At 40.1% G+C, this 19,432-nt stretch overlaps 1 long non-coding RNA gene across 1 annotated transcript in view; it reads right to left on the bottom strand.

Moving 5' to 3' along the window:
• LOC126469551 (uncharacterized) overlaps positions 1-18,788 on the bottom strand; it is a 112,683-nt gene extending 93,895 nt beyond the window's left edge. Inside the window, exon 1 of the long non-coding RNA XR_007586011.1 lies at positions 18,718-18,788. This is a non-coding gene — a long non-coding RNA (uncharacterized LOC126469551). The remainder of the gene's footprint in view (positions 1-18,717) is intronic.
• Between the last annotated feature and the right edge of the window lie 644 nt (positions 18,789-19,432).

The following is a 19,432-nucleotide window of genomic DNA, read 5'->3' as shown; positions in this document are numbered from 1 at the left end:
TAAATTCTGAAGAAGACACTCCTAGCAGTGTTGAAACCCGGTTAATTCATTAAAAATAGTGACCGAGGTCTGTTTTCTTTCAATTTTTACTACCAAATTGTTTTCTAGACTGTTGATGACATGTTTCGTTACCCACATATGTTGTACAATTATTGATTTTTCGAAGTGGTTGAGCCTGAAAGCATTTACGTGTTCTAGAAAACGGGTTTTGAAGTATCTGCCTGTTTTCCCTACACAGTAGGCAGGACAACTTGGGCATCATACTTTGTACACTCCGCTGTTGTTGTATGTTTGCTTAATTGATTTTATGCTATGGACGAGTAAGTTTCCTAACTTATTATTAGTTGAGAATTCAACTGTTACATATGTTTTTCTTGCAGAGAACAGTTTTTATTGTTCTATTTATGTCTCTAAATCAAAAGAACGAAAAGTCGTAAGTGACCGCGTTGATATGAGGCGTGAAGAGGTGACGGGAACGAGCACGGTCGCCTTCGATAAAATGCAGCATATTGAGCGGCCGAGCACGTGTAAAGTTTGCAGAGAATATCTCACATAAAAACAGATCTGTATCTTCCTTGTATCTTTAAGTGAGGAAAGAGAGAAAATAGAACAGTAAAGTAAAGGTTAGCTATCATTTTGAACATGTGAAGCTGATTAACATTTACAGCAGAAAACAGAGTCTAACACAAATTCAGCGGACTTCTGTTTTCAGTAACATATGTTAAAGCATTCTGACGCCAACAAAGCTAAAAAAGTAAAATATTACACGGCTTTTAACGAATCCAAGACCTCAAACAGGCCAGCCTAAAAGCAGACATACTTGACTATCTGCTCATTACGAAACCTGATGGCATTTTAAACTGATCTTGTCCGCTTTCCGAGGATGATACATCCTGAACCAAAGCACACCGGTGCGAGATACTTGACACCTTGAACTGCACCAGCTGTCATTCGGTACCTTATATCCATTTCCGACTCCTTCACACTCCCCTTGTGAGTGTAGTTTTTTGTCCACGACACTACATCTACATCTACATTTATACTCCGCAAGACACCCAACGGTGTGTGGCTGAGGGCACTTTACGTGCCACTGTCATTACCTCCCTTTTCTGTTCCAGTCGCGTATGGTTCGCGGGAAGAACGACTGTCTGAAAGCCTCCGTGCGCGCTGGAATCTCTCTAATTTTAAATTCGTGATCTCCTCGGGAGTTATAAGTAGGGCGAAGCAATATATTCGATACCTCATCCAGAAACGCACCCTCTCGAAACCTGGCGAGCAAGCTACACCGCGATGCAGAGCGCCTCTCTTACAGAGTCTGCCACTTGAGTTTGCTAAACATCTCCGTAACGCTATCACGGTTACCAAATAACCCTGTGATGAAACGCGCCGCTCTTCTTTGGATCTTCTCTATCTCCTCTGTCAACCAAACCTGGTATGGATCCCACACTGATGAGCAATACTCAAGTATAGGTCGAACGAGTGTTTTGTTAGCCATCTCCTTTGTTGATGGACTACATTTTCTAAGGACTCTCCCAATGAAATTCAACGTTGCACCCACCTTACCAGCAATTAATTTTGTATGATCATTCCACTTTAAATCATTCCATACGCAAACTTCCAGATATTTTACAGAAGTAACTGCTACCAGTGTTTGTTCCGCTATCATATAATCATACAATAAAGGATCCTTCTTTCTATGTATTCGCAGTACATTACATTTGTCTATGTTAAGGGTCAGTTGCCAGTCTCTGCACCAAGTGCCTATCCGCTGCAGATCTTCCTGCATTTCGCTACAATTTTCTAATGCTGCAACTTCTCTGTGTACTACAGCATCATCCGCGAAAAGCCGCATGGAACTTCCGACAGTATCTACTAGGTCATTTATATATATTGTGAAAAGTAATGGTACCATAACACTCCCCTGTGGCACGCCAGAGGTTACTTTAACGTCTGTATACGTCTCTCCATTGATAACAACATGCTGTGTTCTGTTTGCTAAAAACTCTTCAATCCAGCCACACAGCTGGTCTGATATTTCGTAGGCTCTTACTTTGTTTATCAGGCGACAGTGCGGACCTGTATCGAACGCCTTCCGGAAGTCAAGGAAAATAGCATCTACCTGGGAGCCTGTATCTAATATTTTCTGGGTTTCATGAACAAATAAAGCGAGTTGGGTCTCGCACGATCGCTGTTTCCGGAATCCATGTTGATTCCTACAGAGTAGATTCTGGGTTTCCAAAAGCTACATGATACTCGAGCAAAAAACATGTTCTAAAATTCTACAACAGATCGACGTCAGAGATATAGGTCTATAGTTTTGCGCATCTCCTCGACGACCCTTCTTGAAGACTGGGGCTACCTGTGCTCTTTTCCAGTCATTTGGAACCTTCCGTTCCTCTAGAGACTTGCGGTACACGGCTGTTAGAAGGGGGGCAAGTTCTTTCGTGTACTCTGTGTAGAATCGAATTGGTATCCCGTCAGGTCCATACTCATCGATGTATCATGAAATCTCTAACATCTTTTCTCAATGCGGCTTTACTTCTATCTACGACGACACAGTCATTTCAGGGGTCGAATTTTTTCACAGTATAGAGATAAAAATTCATAGTGCAGGTAGTTGTAACTAAACTTTCACTACATGAGCCAGTGTATACGGAAAACTATTTACCGTTTGGGTATTCAACTTTATATGAACGATCTTCATACCGTGTGCTGCAGGATTTGCGTTGTAAGTAGCGTTAGTGTCATTTCTTGCCATTAGGCCCGGTACTGGTATGACGACGTAGGGTTGAAACACAAGCATCAGTGTGCATTACAGATGCCTACAGTCAACATGGATGTGGACGTGGTGATCAGGGATTTACTTGTAATGCTGTTTTATAAAGACAAAAGCAATAGTGCTGTTACTCTTTGCGAGTATCGACGCATTAAAGGAATATAGAGAGGAACATTGAAGGGATTGAAGAACATGATTCGGAAGTTCGAATTAATTTGCGATTTAGGAATTGCTTTTGGGAGAGGCTGACGGCCAGTTGCGCCACAAATTGTTGAAGAAGTTACAGTTGTCATGGCTGAGAATGCTGGGCGTAATGTGTGATCCTCAGGCAGTGCACGAGCTGTGTCACGACAGCTGGAAAAGTGCTGCGAACAATTTATTTTGAAATGGCATCTCTAGTGCGGTTCCTGGCTGTCGTCGATGTCGTCGATGCAGATGGTCGTGGCCAGCAACGTTTGTAACTGGAAATTAAAATGTGACTTCAATAGGTTATTCGTTATTTCTATTCCGCATGTTCTTCAAGATGTCTCCACGAAATTTCATTATCCTACGCTCACTCGTTATTCATGAGGCCCTCTCAAGCAGCGAAAGTTTTTTTTATAACGATTCTATATTACTCAGTAATATAGTACTTCAGAATTAATAGATGATAATTTCTTTACAAGATCATAGTCCCATTCATAGTTGTCTACAGCACTCACCGAAGTCTCGTGGAATCTGAAACCGTTTTTCCTAATATGATGTTTAAACCCCTGGCTTGGATGACAAAGCCATTGCAAGTGGCGACCTTTCTCACTGTACACAAATTAAAAATTCATAACATTAGTCAGAAATATATTATTTCGAAATTAATAGATGATAATTTATTTACAGGACCATCTAGAAATGGTTCCAACTCCAGTGAAGGATATAACTTTTTCTTTTCATACCAAAGTAAGCAGACTTGAATCCCTAGTGAACCACGTGGGCAGAGATTACAATGTCGCTACCATCTGGAGCAACAAATGTAGACGGTCTATGATTAGATACAGAGAATACTTGGTAAAATATGTTTCGGCTTTGAACATTATCAGTCCCCCAGCATCTTGGAGCGATCGTCCAAAACGAGGGAGGATGGGATGGGTAGACTATTAAAAGCAAAATAATGGCTAAACAACTCAAAGTAAATATACACGTGATGTGCCAAGGGACCATGCCATATATCTTTTGATAATCAGTCAAATACTGCCTCATAGCAGCGCACCAACTACAAAGTCCAATGTCCTTCAGTCTCCTTGCAAAAATTTTTCCATTTTCAGGATATTAAAACTCCATGAGTGCATGGCAACCGATTATTGAATTAGCACATATATTGTCCAAGAAACCCAGATTATCTCTTTCATCTCTGAAATATGGGCATAGAAACATCCCCTATTTATGAGATATAAACGCTTTCTTAATATTCTTTCCACTTCCATCTAGTTCTTTTATTTGGTATTATACACATTTCTCACACTTCTCATGAGTATTGGTTTCGATAAACTATTAGATTTTTGGATTATTAGGGAAGGGTGTATCGATCTGTATAGCTTGCCATTAATGAATAAAAATTTATATAAAATATTGTAATTTGGTTTTTGTGTTGTGTTCCTTGTCCCAAGACTTTAATAAAACATTTGATGTATTACTTGTGTAACGTACTGAAGAGAGAATGCCCTCTTGACACTGCTGCTCTCGATATTTGAGGTGATGAGTAGCGTGCAAAGCCACCTAGTGTGTTTACGTCAGCACAAAAAGGAACATTAGGGTTAGACAGCGTGAAGTGAAAGATAGCATTCAGTCTTGGCTCTCATCATATTATTCGACTGCCCAAAAACTCACTACAGATTTACAAATCCAATGGAAAAAGTTTAATCTCGATTACTTGCATTTATATCTACAAAAAACCTTTCCAAAACATAACAAACTAAAAAGTCTTTGTAGGTAAATGAGTTACCAGAGTATCGTTAGTAACTGTACAGGGTCTGCTTTGGTCCGAAAATCGCTGCTGTCAGCCCTTTTGGTGTCAGCGAACCAGGAACTAGCAAAGTCAGCACATTCCAGTGATCTGGTGCTGAGGCAACTGTGCTTGTTATAGTCAAGGTCACATACCCTCCCCTCACCCACCTGTTTTCCTCTCAGCCAGTTGCGAAACGTCAGTGTCATCATACTCCCAGGGAAATGCCTGCAGCTTTACTGCAGTTTCATTGAACTCCATTCTAGATCTATGCTCTGTAGTGGGAGGATGAGGGTGTGGATACTTGTTCTAACAAATTAATTTTTTATTATTATCCCAGTTACAAAAGTTTCGTTATTCGCTTTAGTGAGAAGACCATTAGCAGCGGGGTTAAAAAAATGACTGCAAATATTGCGAGCAAGACACTTTCACAGTATAAATTAAAGAGGTCCTAACATATTCTACAAAATGGCAGTAAATATTAATGGAAGATACATTGACATTATAAATCATGAGAGCATGGTATATTATGGAAAATGGCGGTATATTTTAACAAAATACACTTTGTTATCAGACTGTGCGTCTATAAATTAATGCTGCCATTGTAAATTATGCATAAATGTCAGTCCTGTAGGTATAGTGTATGTGTGTATGTGCCTGAGAGCAATCACGCCTAAGAATTCTCTCCATTAGTACTATATCACGACTGCCTTTACATTTTGTATCTTAATTAACACAATTGGATACAGAGTGTTAGGCTATTGACGTCACACGCACATTGTACCAATGGCTCATGCACGTTGTATCAGCATCATTATGATGTTGTACTGACATTGCACCAATTGTACATAGCCCGTGCTCCAAAGTATCTGTACGATGTGAATTATTTATCAGCCATGTGCTGCTACTCTCGGCCAACAGCCACAGGACCTCACTACTCCCATGCAGTTTGCTCTTCATTGTAGGTCTGTGGTGTGTAGTAACAGAATCAGGGTGAGGGTATATGTTATAACAAACTAATTTTCTATTATTATTCAATTTATGTAAGTTTCATCATTCTCTCTAATGAGAAGACCATTAGCAGCAAATCCTACAAGCTAAGACACTTTAACAGTATATTGACAGTATAAATTGGAGATGTCATAGCATATTCTGCAAAATGATGGTAAATATTAAAATATCATACTTTGACATAACAGAGTATGATGTCATGGTAAATTCTCCAAAAATGTTAGCCCTATAGGCGAATTGTGTGTGTGTGTCTCAGACAGGGTGCTATCCCAACTAAAAATGCTAGCCATTGTCACCATAATTGATGGGTACCATCAAGGTCTTAATTAACAAAATTAGCGGAAAAGTATTGGCCATTTTCTGCAATTTTCTATACTTGCAGCTGATTTTTAACGCAAGTATCCACTCTAAGAATAAGGCTGAAACCACTGCTAGGAAGAAACATGTCTTGAACTATCTTTTGTGCAAATTTACATTAAACTTTCAACTAAACTCGCATTTTTGCAAGCCTCAACCTGTCTTGAGAAAGCACACATGAATTTCTACTGAGTCAGTGATTGCTGAAGTACTGACTCACTGGCGAAGTACTTTTTGAGAGCCCCTACGTGCTAGGTTTAGCCAACATGAAACTGCAGATAGATATATCGTCTAGTGCTGTGTGTAAACCAGTAAATGCCGTGTATGCTAATGCCACTACATAAGTGATATCGAAGCAGCAGCAGGAGACACATATTTTTCATCACAATTTCGTCAAATAAGGATATTACCGAATTATGATTGAGTCCTAGAAGCAATGTCATATCGCAGCTCTTAACGGAAACAACCAGCGTACCTACTGAAAACTTACCAGTCTTTGTATAGTTTTAATTATTTAACAACGAAATCGAGACATTGTTTTATAAGAGGTGCTTTAACGTCTTGCAGTACACGGCTGATCTTATTACACTATTTTGTGTGTTAAGCTTCAATTTGTAACTGCAGTGTTTGCTCTACACATATGAAGAAAATATTAACTGTGTGATGTTAATCCCAGTGGCTTTTTCTGATATTGTACTATTGCAATGCGGGTACGGCAAGAATTACGTTAAGATGTCCACATGTCGTCCTTGTCAAGTGTGGCGATATTATTTCATTCCGCTGTGTTTTATAATCACCTAATTAAGACTCCACTTTGCAGTTCAATAAAAACTAAGGGAAGAATTTAAGATAATACAACAACTCCTGTTTCACGAAATATAATGATATGACAGTTGCATGTGTTAACGTATCATGCTGTTTCAAACAAATGTCTAGCATTCGTCAAACAGTACCTCATTTATTACTCTTGATAATCCCCTGGGTATAATTGTCTGTCGTACTTACACGGTATTGTCTATTCAGCGACAGTGCTTCTGTGACCTGCAGAATCAAGTTGGATGTTAACAACATATTAAGCTCCTCTTACACTATTCTTGCAAACAACTATCCTGAAATCGCAATGACATTCACACCACAAATTAGTTATAAAGACAGTATAAGATTCTCAGTTGACATTAACATCGACATGTGTAACAAGTGTGCCTGTTCACATGGTAGTACATTGTATTGTAGTAAATGCACTTACTGCATATACATAGACACAGTTGCCATTAATGACACCTTCAAAATTTCTTATATAAATACCCTAAAGATGTAAGATTCCAATATGTCAGTTCACGTGACAATGATGGTATTAGTAAGCTTATTACACGAAATGGAGGGAATGTGGATAAAATAAAACAGGGAAAGAAAAAGTTTACAGTTAATATGTATATATTTCACATTCTTACATGACAGTCAAAACTTAACTAATAAAACCTGTGGTGTTTATACCATTTACTGTTTCACTATAAAACAGTGCCACATACCCATTATTCAACAATAATAATTCCTCCTCACCCATTTCGAAAAAGCCTGTACTTAGAAACACTTTTCAGCCCTCAGTTCCCTAAGTATAGCACATCCATATTGTGTTTACATTTTTAGCGTCAATGACCTGAAACTTCTTGTTTACTGGTAAGACTGGTAACAGGTTTCTGAAGGCCAGCTCCACTACTGGTTTATTAAATGGTCAAACATTGTATTAACAGTCACAACGCGATGAAAGAAGTTTACATCACGCATCATCCATTTCCTTACAACAGTAAGTAATATTATGAATCCATACCTGCAGGCTACTTATTGATGAATTTTAGTTACACCATCATGTTCCAAGTAGATCCACAGTTGCAGCTCAAAATATGATAATGTACAAGGGAAAATGTACAGCAGGAGAAGTCGATGGAGAAGGTCTACAGTAAATTGTTGAAGACCAGCTGACGTTGATGAAGAGATGGTTGGACGTCTGTATCAGGTATGTGGGAATTCGATCATAATATTTAAGGATTACAGTTATCTAGGGATACGATTACGAATAACTTAAGGTGGAACGATCAGACGGATAATTTTGTGGGGAAAGCAAACCAGGTACTGCGATTTATTGGCAGAACGCTTAAAAAATGCAACATGTTTGGTAAATAGACTGCTTACACTACACTTCAAAAAATGTTCAATGCGTGTGAATTCCTAAGGGACCAAACTGATGAGGTCATCGGTCCCTAGACTTACACACTACTTAAACTAACTTATGCGAAGAACAACACGCATCCATGCCCAAAAGAGGACTCATACCTCCGGTGGGAGGGGCCTCAAATCGGTAATATGGCGCCTCAAACCGCGTGGCCACACCGCGCGTCGACTAGAGATGTCCGCCGTCCTCTGGAGTGCTGATGTGCTTTGTGGAATCCGCATCAGACAGGATTTACAGAGGATTTCGAAAAATTTACAAAGAGATTAGCTCGTTTTGTGGTATTGCGAAATAGGGGAAAGAGTGTCACGGGTATGATACATGAATTGGAGCGGCAATCATTAAAACAAATGCGTTTTTGTTTCAGCAGGATCTTTACAAGAAATTTCAATCACCTGTTGTTTCCTCGACGTGTGAAAATATCTCGTTGGCACCCACCTACAGTGGGAGAAAGATCTACATTGAGAATGTCAAACTTTGGCAAGAGATTTCTTACCGATAGCACTTTTTCGATACATTTAACCAGTACTGTTAACTGCGCCGGTATGACTGATGTGAGGTCTTGAAGAGTACTCCGTAACGGAACGCCAGGTCAGAAGATATCATGCTGAGGGTGGTTCCTTGTCAACCACGCATCTGGTGACATCTTCAGTCCATGATATAGTGTTGTACAGTGAATATTATAGCATCCGGAGGCGACTACACTTGTAACGCAAAACATACAACGGTGTCTCGATTCCTTCGTTAAATAATTAGGACTATAGAGAAAATGATAATAGATTGCATTAGATACACTATCTCTTTTTCTTAAGAAATAACATTGCCTGACTCAGTCAAGCCGGCTGGTGTAGCCGAGCGGTTCTAGGCGCTTCAGTCTGGGACCGCGCGACTACTACGGTCGCAGGTTCGAAGCCTGCCTCGGGCATGGATGTGTGTGATGTCCTTAGGTTAGTTAGGTTTAAGTAATTCTAAGTTCTAGGGGACTGATGACCTCAGATGTTAAGTCCCATAGTGCTCAGAGCAATTTGAACCATTTGACTCAGTCATAATTAGATAATATCTTTATTTGACGGAATTGTGGTCAAAAATATTTTTCTTCTGCTTGTTTAATATAACACTTACGCAATGGCATTGGAATACTGAGTATCTACTGGATTACATACTTGTAGACAGAATGTCTCTCTGCAGTTTTATATCAGCAAGTCCTAACAAGTTGGGCTTAGCCAGTGGGTCCTCAGCAATCACCAACTTGGTAGATTTTCATGTGTGCTTTCTCAATACCAGCTGAGGCTTGCTAAAGTGCGAGTTTAGTTGAAAATTTCGTGTAAATAGGCACTAAACGTAAATCAAGACGTGTTTCTTCGTAGCAGTGGTTTCAGATTCATTCTTAGTGTGGATACTTACGTTAACAATTTGCTACAATTACAGAAAATTACAGAAAATGACCAATACTTTGCTGCTAATTGTGTTAATTAAGAACTTGAAGGTATTCATCCATTAGTTAGTGGTAAGTTCCTATGGGACCAAACTGCTGAGGTCATCGGTCCCTAGGCTTACACACTACTTAAACTAACTTACGCTAAGGACAACACACACACACTTACGTAATTAGAATAATAATAGAAAATTAATTTGTTATAACAAATACGCTCCCCTTGATTCTGTTACTACACACCACAGACCTACAATGAAGAGCAAACTGCATGAGAGTAGTGAGGCCCTGTGGCTACTGGCCGAAAGCAGCAGGGCATGAATGATAAATAACTGACATCGTTTGGATACTTTTGAGCACAAGCTGCACTGTAATTGGCCCTTGCTCAAGAAGACCCATACTTAGCCCCAGACAGCTACTCATTTACAATGCGCAGTTACATCTGCATTGCATACATCTTTTTCTGCACGATTGGACACATTTCACATCAGGCATATACACATCTACATAAAGTGTTGTGAAAAGTACGTGCAAGGTATGGGTGACATTAGTACAATGCCATAATGATGTCAGTACAATATGTGTGCGTTGCTGGTATGACGTGAGGGGGACGTCAGTAGCTCAATACTTTGCTTGTAATTGATGTTAACTAAGATATGAAACTTGAGTGCAGTCATTAGTCATGCTAATATTGGCTAGAATTTAATCTCTCTCTCTCTCTCTCTCTCTCTCTCTCTCTCTCTCTGACACACACACACACACACACACACACACACACACACACACACACACACACACACACACACACAGTTCACGTAGCAGACTAAAATATTTACATAATTTACATGAGGTCGTAAATTTATACACATACACTGTGCTGTCAAAGTACCTTATATTAATATTTACCGTCATTTTTGAGAAAAACTATGATATTGTTAATTTATAGTGCCCAACTGTCTTACCCCGTAATATTTACAGTCATTTTTTTTAAACTTCATTGCATGGTACTCTCACGACAACAAATGATGGTACTCAAGTAGTTAGGATAATAGTAAAAATAATTTCTTATAACAAAACGAGGCCAAAACGAGGGTAGAGGGACAGTGACCCTGAATATAACAAGTGCTATTGCCTCGGCACCAGAAACCGCGACACTGGAATGTGTTTACATCGCCAGTTTCCTGAACAATGACAGAAAAGGGTGCTGAAATCGAAGCACTTCCTGGAACACTGACAACAAAAAGTACTGACATCATTAATTTTCTGACCGGAATAAGCTCTGCAGAACCACTGTTGCTCCCCATTTGTACCCTGTGCATGAGTAACGTTACAGGAATTTGGCCATTTGGATGAAACAAATCTGTAAACAGGCATAACAACGCTTACATTAATTGGGCTTGAAAGTGCTTTATTTTCTGAAGTTACACAGTGACATCAATGGTTTGCTTACGGCAAAAGATCATCGCTTCACCTATCTGAATCATCCTCCTCTACGACATTAAAATTAGCAGTCAGTAAACCAATTGGGAGACTCACTTCATCCATGCCACAAGAATAACCAGGACCATAAAATCTCCATCCATTTCACTGATGCATACTACACTTCTGTGTATAAAGCTGTGTGACTTCTCCAGTTCCCCATTATGTTCCTATGGCTCAACAACACACTATACTTCCTTCTGTACGTCCGTATGTACTCTAATCCATAACCAGACTGGCTTACCTGTACCTCGCAGTATGGTATTATGTGAACCGATCTTTAGTGAATGTGGTTGCGGTGTATTTGCTAATCCCTTCATGATTGCTGAAGCTTGCGACATTGTAACACAACACCCCCCCCCCCCCCCCCCCCGCGAAGAAGAAAATATGTCCATAGTGTGCTCTGAAAGGTCAATTTTTGTGTAATGTTTATCAAAAAGTCCAGTCCTAGAATCGTATGGTACCCCTCAACAACATGTGGCACCACTTCCATATGCTACTAAAAATTCTTAGTTCCAACTCTAAAACTGAACAGGATTGTTCACAATGACGTCACATCATTGTCCCCTACACTTTGTAAACTATATTGAGGAGACCTCATCCTCTTTCTGCCCACAAGATCGAGACTGAAGACCAAACATGAGTACTTGTATCCACCAAAATTTTATGTGGCATACCGTTTACTGTGCCAGCAAGCAGCATTCCATCTCCACATACATTTATACAGTATTCTGTTCTACTGGAAATGCCATCCAATGGATCAGGCATCCCCATTCCCATTTTAAGGAATATTTACTTGGATGTTATTCATCCCGTTTTTTACTCTGGTAACTCATAACATTCTAGCTGGTGGACCTGCTTTCAGATGTGACCCATTTGCCCACACCTATAACACTTTGCCTTGGAGGAGAAAACACTACAGTCACTCTGTCTTCAAGTTGCATATGGTGATCCTAATAAAGCGCACAAATCATTTCGGTTCTCCACCCTGACTCTTCTTGACATGTTAACAGCAATACCTCTCCCACATACATCTAAAGCCTTCTTCGCCTCACGCTGGATGATTCTGTCAGTCTCTTTATTCTGCATTAGTTCATAAGTTTGTGCATTGATCTACCTAATCCTGTCCGAGGAGGACTCCGCCGATTCACCATTTTTCTGTTGCAGACTACTGAGTTTCTCCCTAAGAAGCCACACACTGTTTTGTTTACGACAGCCCTGGACATGTGCCATAGCCAGTTCATTAAATGTTTGCACTTAACTCAGTGTCTCATGATACATAATGTACGTCTTTGTGTCACTCGCTATACATAGTCTCGCCATAAATAGGTAAGTTTCATCTGCCCAATTTCTCAAATTAGCGGCAGCCTTCATATCACTAATGAATAATAGACCCATCTCAGTTGTTTTCGGCCGAGCGGTTCTAGGCGCTACAGTCTGGAACCGCACGACCACTACGGTCGCAGGTTCGAATCCTGCCTCGGGCATGCATGTGTGTGATGTCCTTAGGTTAGTTAGGTTTAAGTAGTTCTAAGTTCTAGGGGACTGATGACCTCAGAAGTTAAGTCCCATAGTGCTCAGAGCCATTTGAACCATTCACTTGCTTTCCCTGACAAAGAAGTGGGTCTCTACTGCCTCGCCTGCTGTCACTCAGCCACCTTCCTGCTCGTGACATTGTTCTGCTATCCCTTTCATTTTAACTATGGAGTACCGCTTTTAGCATGCTATTTGTTTAAAATCTGGTGTGAATGGTGAGTAGTGGCTCTAACTCAATTATCTTTCCGCTATGACTTGTTAAAAGTAATGTACCAGCTGAAGATCCGCCTTCAGTTGACCCCAAACCGGTTGTGACTTCTACTAAAAAATATTTTACAGCCAGTGGGATCATTTGATTCAATACTTGCTTCACAGTTATTACTAAAAATCAGGATGAATCAGCGTTCTGTTCTTGTTCACGCTGTTACCACAAAATCTGCAGCATTCCGCAAATTTGGACCACAAACGCCGTTGTCTGTATATGCCTACCCTTCCCAGTGACCTCGCTTTCATCACGTCTGCTAGAGGGACGCACAGTCCTATGGGTAACGTCTTTACTCCATTCTGACGTCCATACTCCTTCACAAAATACGATCTCACGAGAACTACATCATTCTACCAGGAAATGCCATTAAATTTTCCGAACATTTCTGTTGCACATTCGTATGGGAGCTCTATCAATCAGCTAAAATCCTACTAGTGGGTGTCTGAATTCAATGCCTGTTATCAAGCATTCTTAATAAGGGCCCTAGACACTTGGAAAATACTTTAGAATTGTTGGTAATAGCGCCTTGTGTACTATTTCTTTATGGATACATTTGATTTTTGCAGAACACGCCCACTCACCTTCCCAGTTGCTTGAGAACTGAATCAATACTCCCCAACAGATGTCGTTAGCATCTTGTATGCGATTTCGTTTACAGATGCATTGAATTTTCCCATAACACATGTACTTGCCTTCCTTAGTACTGATTTTAGTTGGTTGTTCTGTTCAATAGTATTGCTCTTAAATATCTGTACGATGTTCACTGCTAATCTTGTAATTAGATACTACCAGGTTCTTCCTGTACGTTATAACTAATGCCATACATTTAAAATTGGCAGATTTCATTACAATCAGAGGAAATTTTGACCTCAGTTTTCCGCGTTTCTTACAATCGTTCAACAATGATACTTTGCTCTGCACAACAGCAACATCACCAGTCGTATAGAGCTGCTGACGCTATCTGTTAAATCGTTTATATATAGTGGGCTGTTTGGCATTTCCATTCCAGTACAAGGCATTGTGATCTATTAGTTAAATATTCTTAGACTAAAGACTTAAAATGTTCCAAATACGCTGGTTGCAGAATGCCTGAAACTCAATCCACATGCTGCACACAAAACGACAAAAGCATTTGGGTGTTTCATGACGACACCATATGTCTTTTTCCGCCTTATGTAAGGTTTATACGCGTTTGATTCCATTCTACTGACACGTATGACAACCGTTCTCACATTCATGTTGGTAATATATGACAACAGTTAACTGCTAACGAGTGGCCATGTACTTCCAAAGACAAATGAAGGCTCCGTCAACCGTTTTCTCCAGAAGGAAGAGGGACTTTGTCTTTCGACAACACTCATCACTGGTCGCTATGGTGTTCTGACCTTGCAGTCACCACTAGCTCGAATGACTCTACGTTTGACCACTCGAACATGTTTCAATGACCCACACCCTAGTAGACTTACGAAGTCCACGTACACGGCAATTTCATCACTTATCTCCCGATACTCGCTACCATGACCGTCCGCAGCCTTAGACACAAAAGACTTCCTGCACAAGCACACTTGCCAAAGGATCCACACGTGCATTCGTCAGAAGTTCTTTAGAAATCCATTAGACACATCCGATGATCAACTCGTTCATTCCAGTTTATGCGAGGAATCGGGTAAGAATCCCTTAAAATGCTATTCCAGCCCAAAAAGTAGATCGGTTTCAGCTTACAGGAATGATGAATGTCGTTTGATTTACTGTCCACATGTAGATTGTTAGAAACAATATGTAGTGATCTTGCGCCAGTGTTCGTCAGAAATTATTTAGAAATCCTGCAGAAACGTCCAGTATCTATATTTGACAGTTAACTAACTGCATATCTCCTGCGATGCTACCGAACGGATAGAATGGATGTACTGCACCATCAATTATCTGCAATCGCAACCCATCCCCTGGATCCTCCCAAAAAAATTTACTCTTATGTCTTCCTTAACTGATGAGAATTGGCGACACATTGCTCACCGCTGCTGCACCAATCCTCTGCTCGCAGAGCGTTCACCGTCACTGAATCAGCGTGCCTCTTACCCGCCACTCAGCCGCCACCAGATGTAGCCGACTCCTCTGCCTAGTAGAGCTGACTGTTTTTTTACTTCGAAATGACGTACACAACTAGGCGGAACCACTACTGTAGAACCATATAATTCTTTTTCCGTAACCTGTATTTTCAACGTTTTTGACGATCGTGATTCCTCTTATCACTTGTTTAACTCTCAAATGTGGTGGATGCATGCCTAGTGCATATAACTTCACATATTTTTTTGACGGAATTGTGAGCTGCCTTTTGACAAAAGCGGTCTGCTTAATAGACACCATCCCTCCAACACAATAATTTCTTGGCTGTGAATTTTAAAAGCGTAGAACGTGAACCTTTCGGTTCCTGAGCCAGTACACATGTCCATGTACCAGAGAACAAATGTGTGTCTCTTATTTCTGAATTTCCTTCCAGCACACGCGAAATAAAACTGTGTTGCAGGGCTTACGTGTGCGGCATTGCACAACTGAGATCATTTTAACCTGTGACAGCTTTTACTTTTCCGACGTTTTAAATATGAACTAAAACATAAGTGTGCTTTTTGAATTTTCAAAATTGCCCACCATTTTAACTTAGTCATATGGGCAGTTATGTCAGAGGGGTTGTGGGAGAGGGGTCGGTGCTTGCAGTGTTATCATAAACAATGTACTAGTGGTGGCAATTAGAACTACCATCTTGGATATAGAATTTTTCACAATTCTTAACTTAGGATGAGTAGGCTCTTTGCTTCTAAACTTGAGACTCAATGTCCATCGGTCTATGGCTACACAAGGGCGACTGAGGCATCTACAGTATTGTGAGGATGATGGCAGGTGGCATGACAGACGCCCTCCCGATGCAACAAATGTTTAAATAAAGACGCAGATATTTCTATCCCACCCAACTACACACAACAGTAGTTGTTTAAACAACACAGCGTTTTAACGACAGTGTGACTCACGTGGCGTAAATTGTTTAAACTCCCTAGCTGTGTCAGTGGGCTTCACAGTTTCAAACTTACGGTGAGTTCATTTTTTAATCTCCCACATTTAGTACTTAGAACAGAATTTTAAACTTAGAACACATGAAATCTGACAACCATGCAGGCTGCACCCATACCCCATCTTAGATTCTATACATAGCTTCTATGATTTGCAATCAGGAAGACTACACCCATATGCCCTGGTCCACCATCTTGGATTGTGACATCATAGCACTGGGGAAAATCAAATAGCACAAACAGCCTATTACTGTCACTTTGGATTTTATACTTAGGGCAATTTAGCTGGATCTGCCACCTTGAACTTTTAATTTCCCGCTGTTTTACACTTACTACAACAGGGCTAATTTGAATTTCCGGACATTTTTTGAATTTCCCACCATTTTACACAGCAGATGATTGGCCTATGGCGACATACAAGTGGAGGTAGAAATCTGGCAACATTGCATGACATCGTCGGAAATCAGGCAACAATAAAGACTCCACTCGTACTGGCAAAGCCATCCTACTACCATGCACGCATCCTTTTCTTTCATTGTAAAGTTTTCATAATGAGAGCAAAGAGGGAAACACGCCGCAGCAAGGAGAATCTAGCGTGGAAGGAGCACCTTGCACATCGCTATACGACAGGAGAGGTCGCAGACGGTTCAGCTGGTGCTGGCACCAACTCACAAGCGAAAGGGTTCATAAAAACCAACTTACCGATTGATTTTACATTTACATCTATTTATTAGAATATAGCTATACGTTGTATTTGTTCCATTTAACGTATAATTAGCTTATGACATATTAGTTTTATTTCTGTGAATGCGCATGTATATGCCCATATTTTAGTATTAGATATACTATGATTGTTATAATCTTCCAGTCGAAACAACTGACGGGAGGAAGCCGTTTTTCTTTTTATTCTTACGTTGTACTACGTTACATTAAATTTAAATGGCTCTCCTCTTCCTGCTCCCCCAGTGTCAATGGTTCAATGTAACATTATTAATGTTTTGCCTCAATATTATCCTGCTGCTGTCCCCGTGTCCACCATAATACTACATTTACGAATATGGGGCCTCTTTCACAAATGTAGCAGACTAAATGGTTACTTATACGACCTGTGTTGGTAATTTCCAGTCGGTAGCTTTGTATTTTAAAGTATTAAATCTGAAATTTAAATCATATCAATTGTCTGTAGTTCTCAGAGAGAGATTGTTAAATGTACATATTTGTGAAATGAGATCACCAAGCTATTGCAGATTCTCATGCCTTTATTTTAACACGCAAAGAAGTTATATTGATGTTTTTATTTGTATGTGGAGACTCCAAATGGTTATTATGAGAGGCCAAGAAACTTTTATTGGATTTTACACTATCCTTCAAATTGACACAAATAAATGACACTATATTTCAGCATAGTCACCAAGTATTTGTATACGACGGTCGGAAAGTTCTATCAATCCTTCAATTCCTCGACGATAGTACTCCGCTCCTTGTTGACGGAACTATTTCAGAACTGCTGTGCAAACATCCTCATCGTTCAATAATGGTTCAAATGGCTCTGAGCACTATGGGACTTAAGTGCTCAGGTCATCAGTCCCCTAGTACCTAGAACTACTTAAACCTAATGTATCTAAGGACATCACACACATCCACGCCCGAGGCAGGATTCGAACCTGCGGCCGTAGCGGTCGCGCGGTTCCAGACTGTAGCGCCTAGAACCGCTCGGCCACTTCGGCCGGCATCCTCATCGTTGGAAAATCTCTTTCCCTCAGATGTTCTTTCAGCTTGCCAAAAGATGGAAATCGTATGTTGTAAGATCAACACAATCCGATCAGCATCTTCCTCGTCTGTGCGGCCTTCGTAAAATTGTTGGCACCGTTTCACTACGACTGGACGTGACATTGCACTTGGTCCGAACACCACCAGAATTTCACATTAATCTGTGTGCAGTCTGTACTCTTTGCTCACAATAATCGCAGTGTCCCATGTATTTAATGTTTGGGGTACCTCCCCACCTGAAGCCCCATTTCAATTTTTTTCCCTACACTGAAATTAGTTCGTATTTTGTTGAAGGTTTATAGCTTAATAAGAGCACCTAAAGCTTGGCCTGAGAAAAACCTACCATAGAAGTGATAAATGCACAGCAATAATTTGTTACATGCGAATGAGAGGATTTCTAATCTCACTTATGATATATTGAGATTTTACTGGTTTGTATGAAAACACATATCTGTGGGAGAATGAGGTTTTATAGGTTTAGAGTAAAGCATATGATTAGTAACTGGAATCAATGCTTGCTTCTAAATGTTACGTGGCACTGAAAGAAGTGCTAAAAAGCACATGTCATCAACGGAGTTTAGTAGATTGAACTGAAATTTGGATGTGCCTGATCACAGTACAACATGAGGAACTTCATGAGACAGTGCACTATGTAAAGTGCCACACAAATTGTACTCTGCTGCCTAGTACAATGGCTGCTATAATTTCCCACTTATCTCCTGAATTAATGCACGGTGTTTGCACCTTTCATTGGTACAGTTTAATAATCTACAAATAAGATTTGCAACATAAATGGGTTCTAAACACAAAAGTAATGAATTACTTACTTCAGAATTAGCAGCTGAATTGCAAAAAACAATTCCGCTAGTGTTATCCGATTGCGCCGATTCTCAAAACCTGAAATAAAAATGGTCACTGTTAGTTTTGTGTAAAAGTTTCTGAAGAGTAATTGAGTTTTCTATTAGCCAGTCAACTAACAAAAGAGTCCTAAGCCACATCATTCACTCATTTATATATCCAGATATTAGCATTTCATTCATAAAGCATGACGCAGTTTACTTGTAAATGCTGAATTTGGTTGGTAACATTGGTTGCAGTGGACAATTTGCTCACAGACTGGTGAGCTACCACTCTCCACCTTGTTCGTTCTATAAGGTTAGGACCTGGGCAGACTTGTCTGTAGAAGATGGAGGTGTCTAACTGTTTGACTTTCCTAAACACCCTTCGGTATCCAACAGATCAGTTGTTGCATCGCTGTAAAGTAAGACATCCAGAAAAAATTCAATTTCACTGTTACATCAGATAAAGGCCATTATTCCGCAACTCTAGTGGTTTTGTATAGTCAAACGATTGTACCGATTGGTGATTAGAAAACTTGCAAGGAACTTACGTTATGTGGGCTGTATGCAAATCAGGAGGAATGTAATTCTAGTCGCTCGGATACTTTTGAGCGTGATAGAACATTCTTTCCTTTTCGTGTTTAAAGACTTCATTAGTTTGGTCCTCATCATTATAGCAATCTTTGTAGCATTCTTTCGCGCT

This window comes from Schistocerca serialis, chromosome 3 (genome assembly GCF_023864345.2).
Source record: "Schistocerca serialis cubense isolate TAMUIC-IGC-003099 chromosome 3, iqSchSeri2.2, whole genome shotgun sequence".
Classification (NCBI taxonomy): Eukaryota; Metazoa; Arthropoda; class Insecta; order Orthoptera; family Acrididae; genus Schistocerca; species Schistocerca serialis.
The sequence above is the reverse complement of the archived record's forward strand: the minus strand, read 5'-3'. Positions and strand labels throughout refer to the sequence as shown.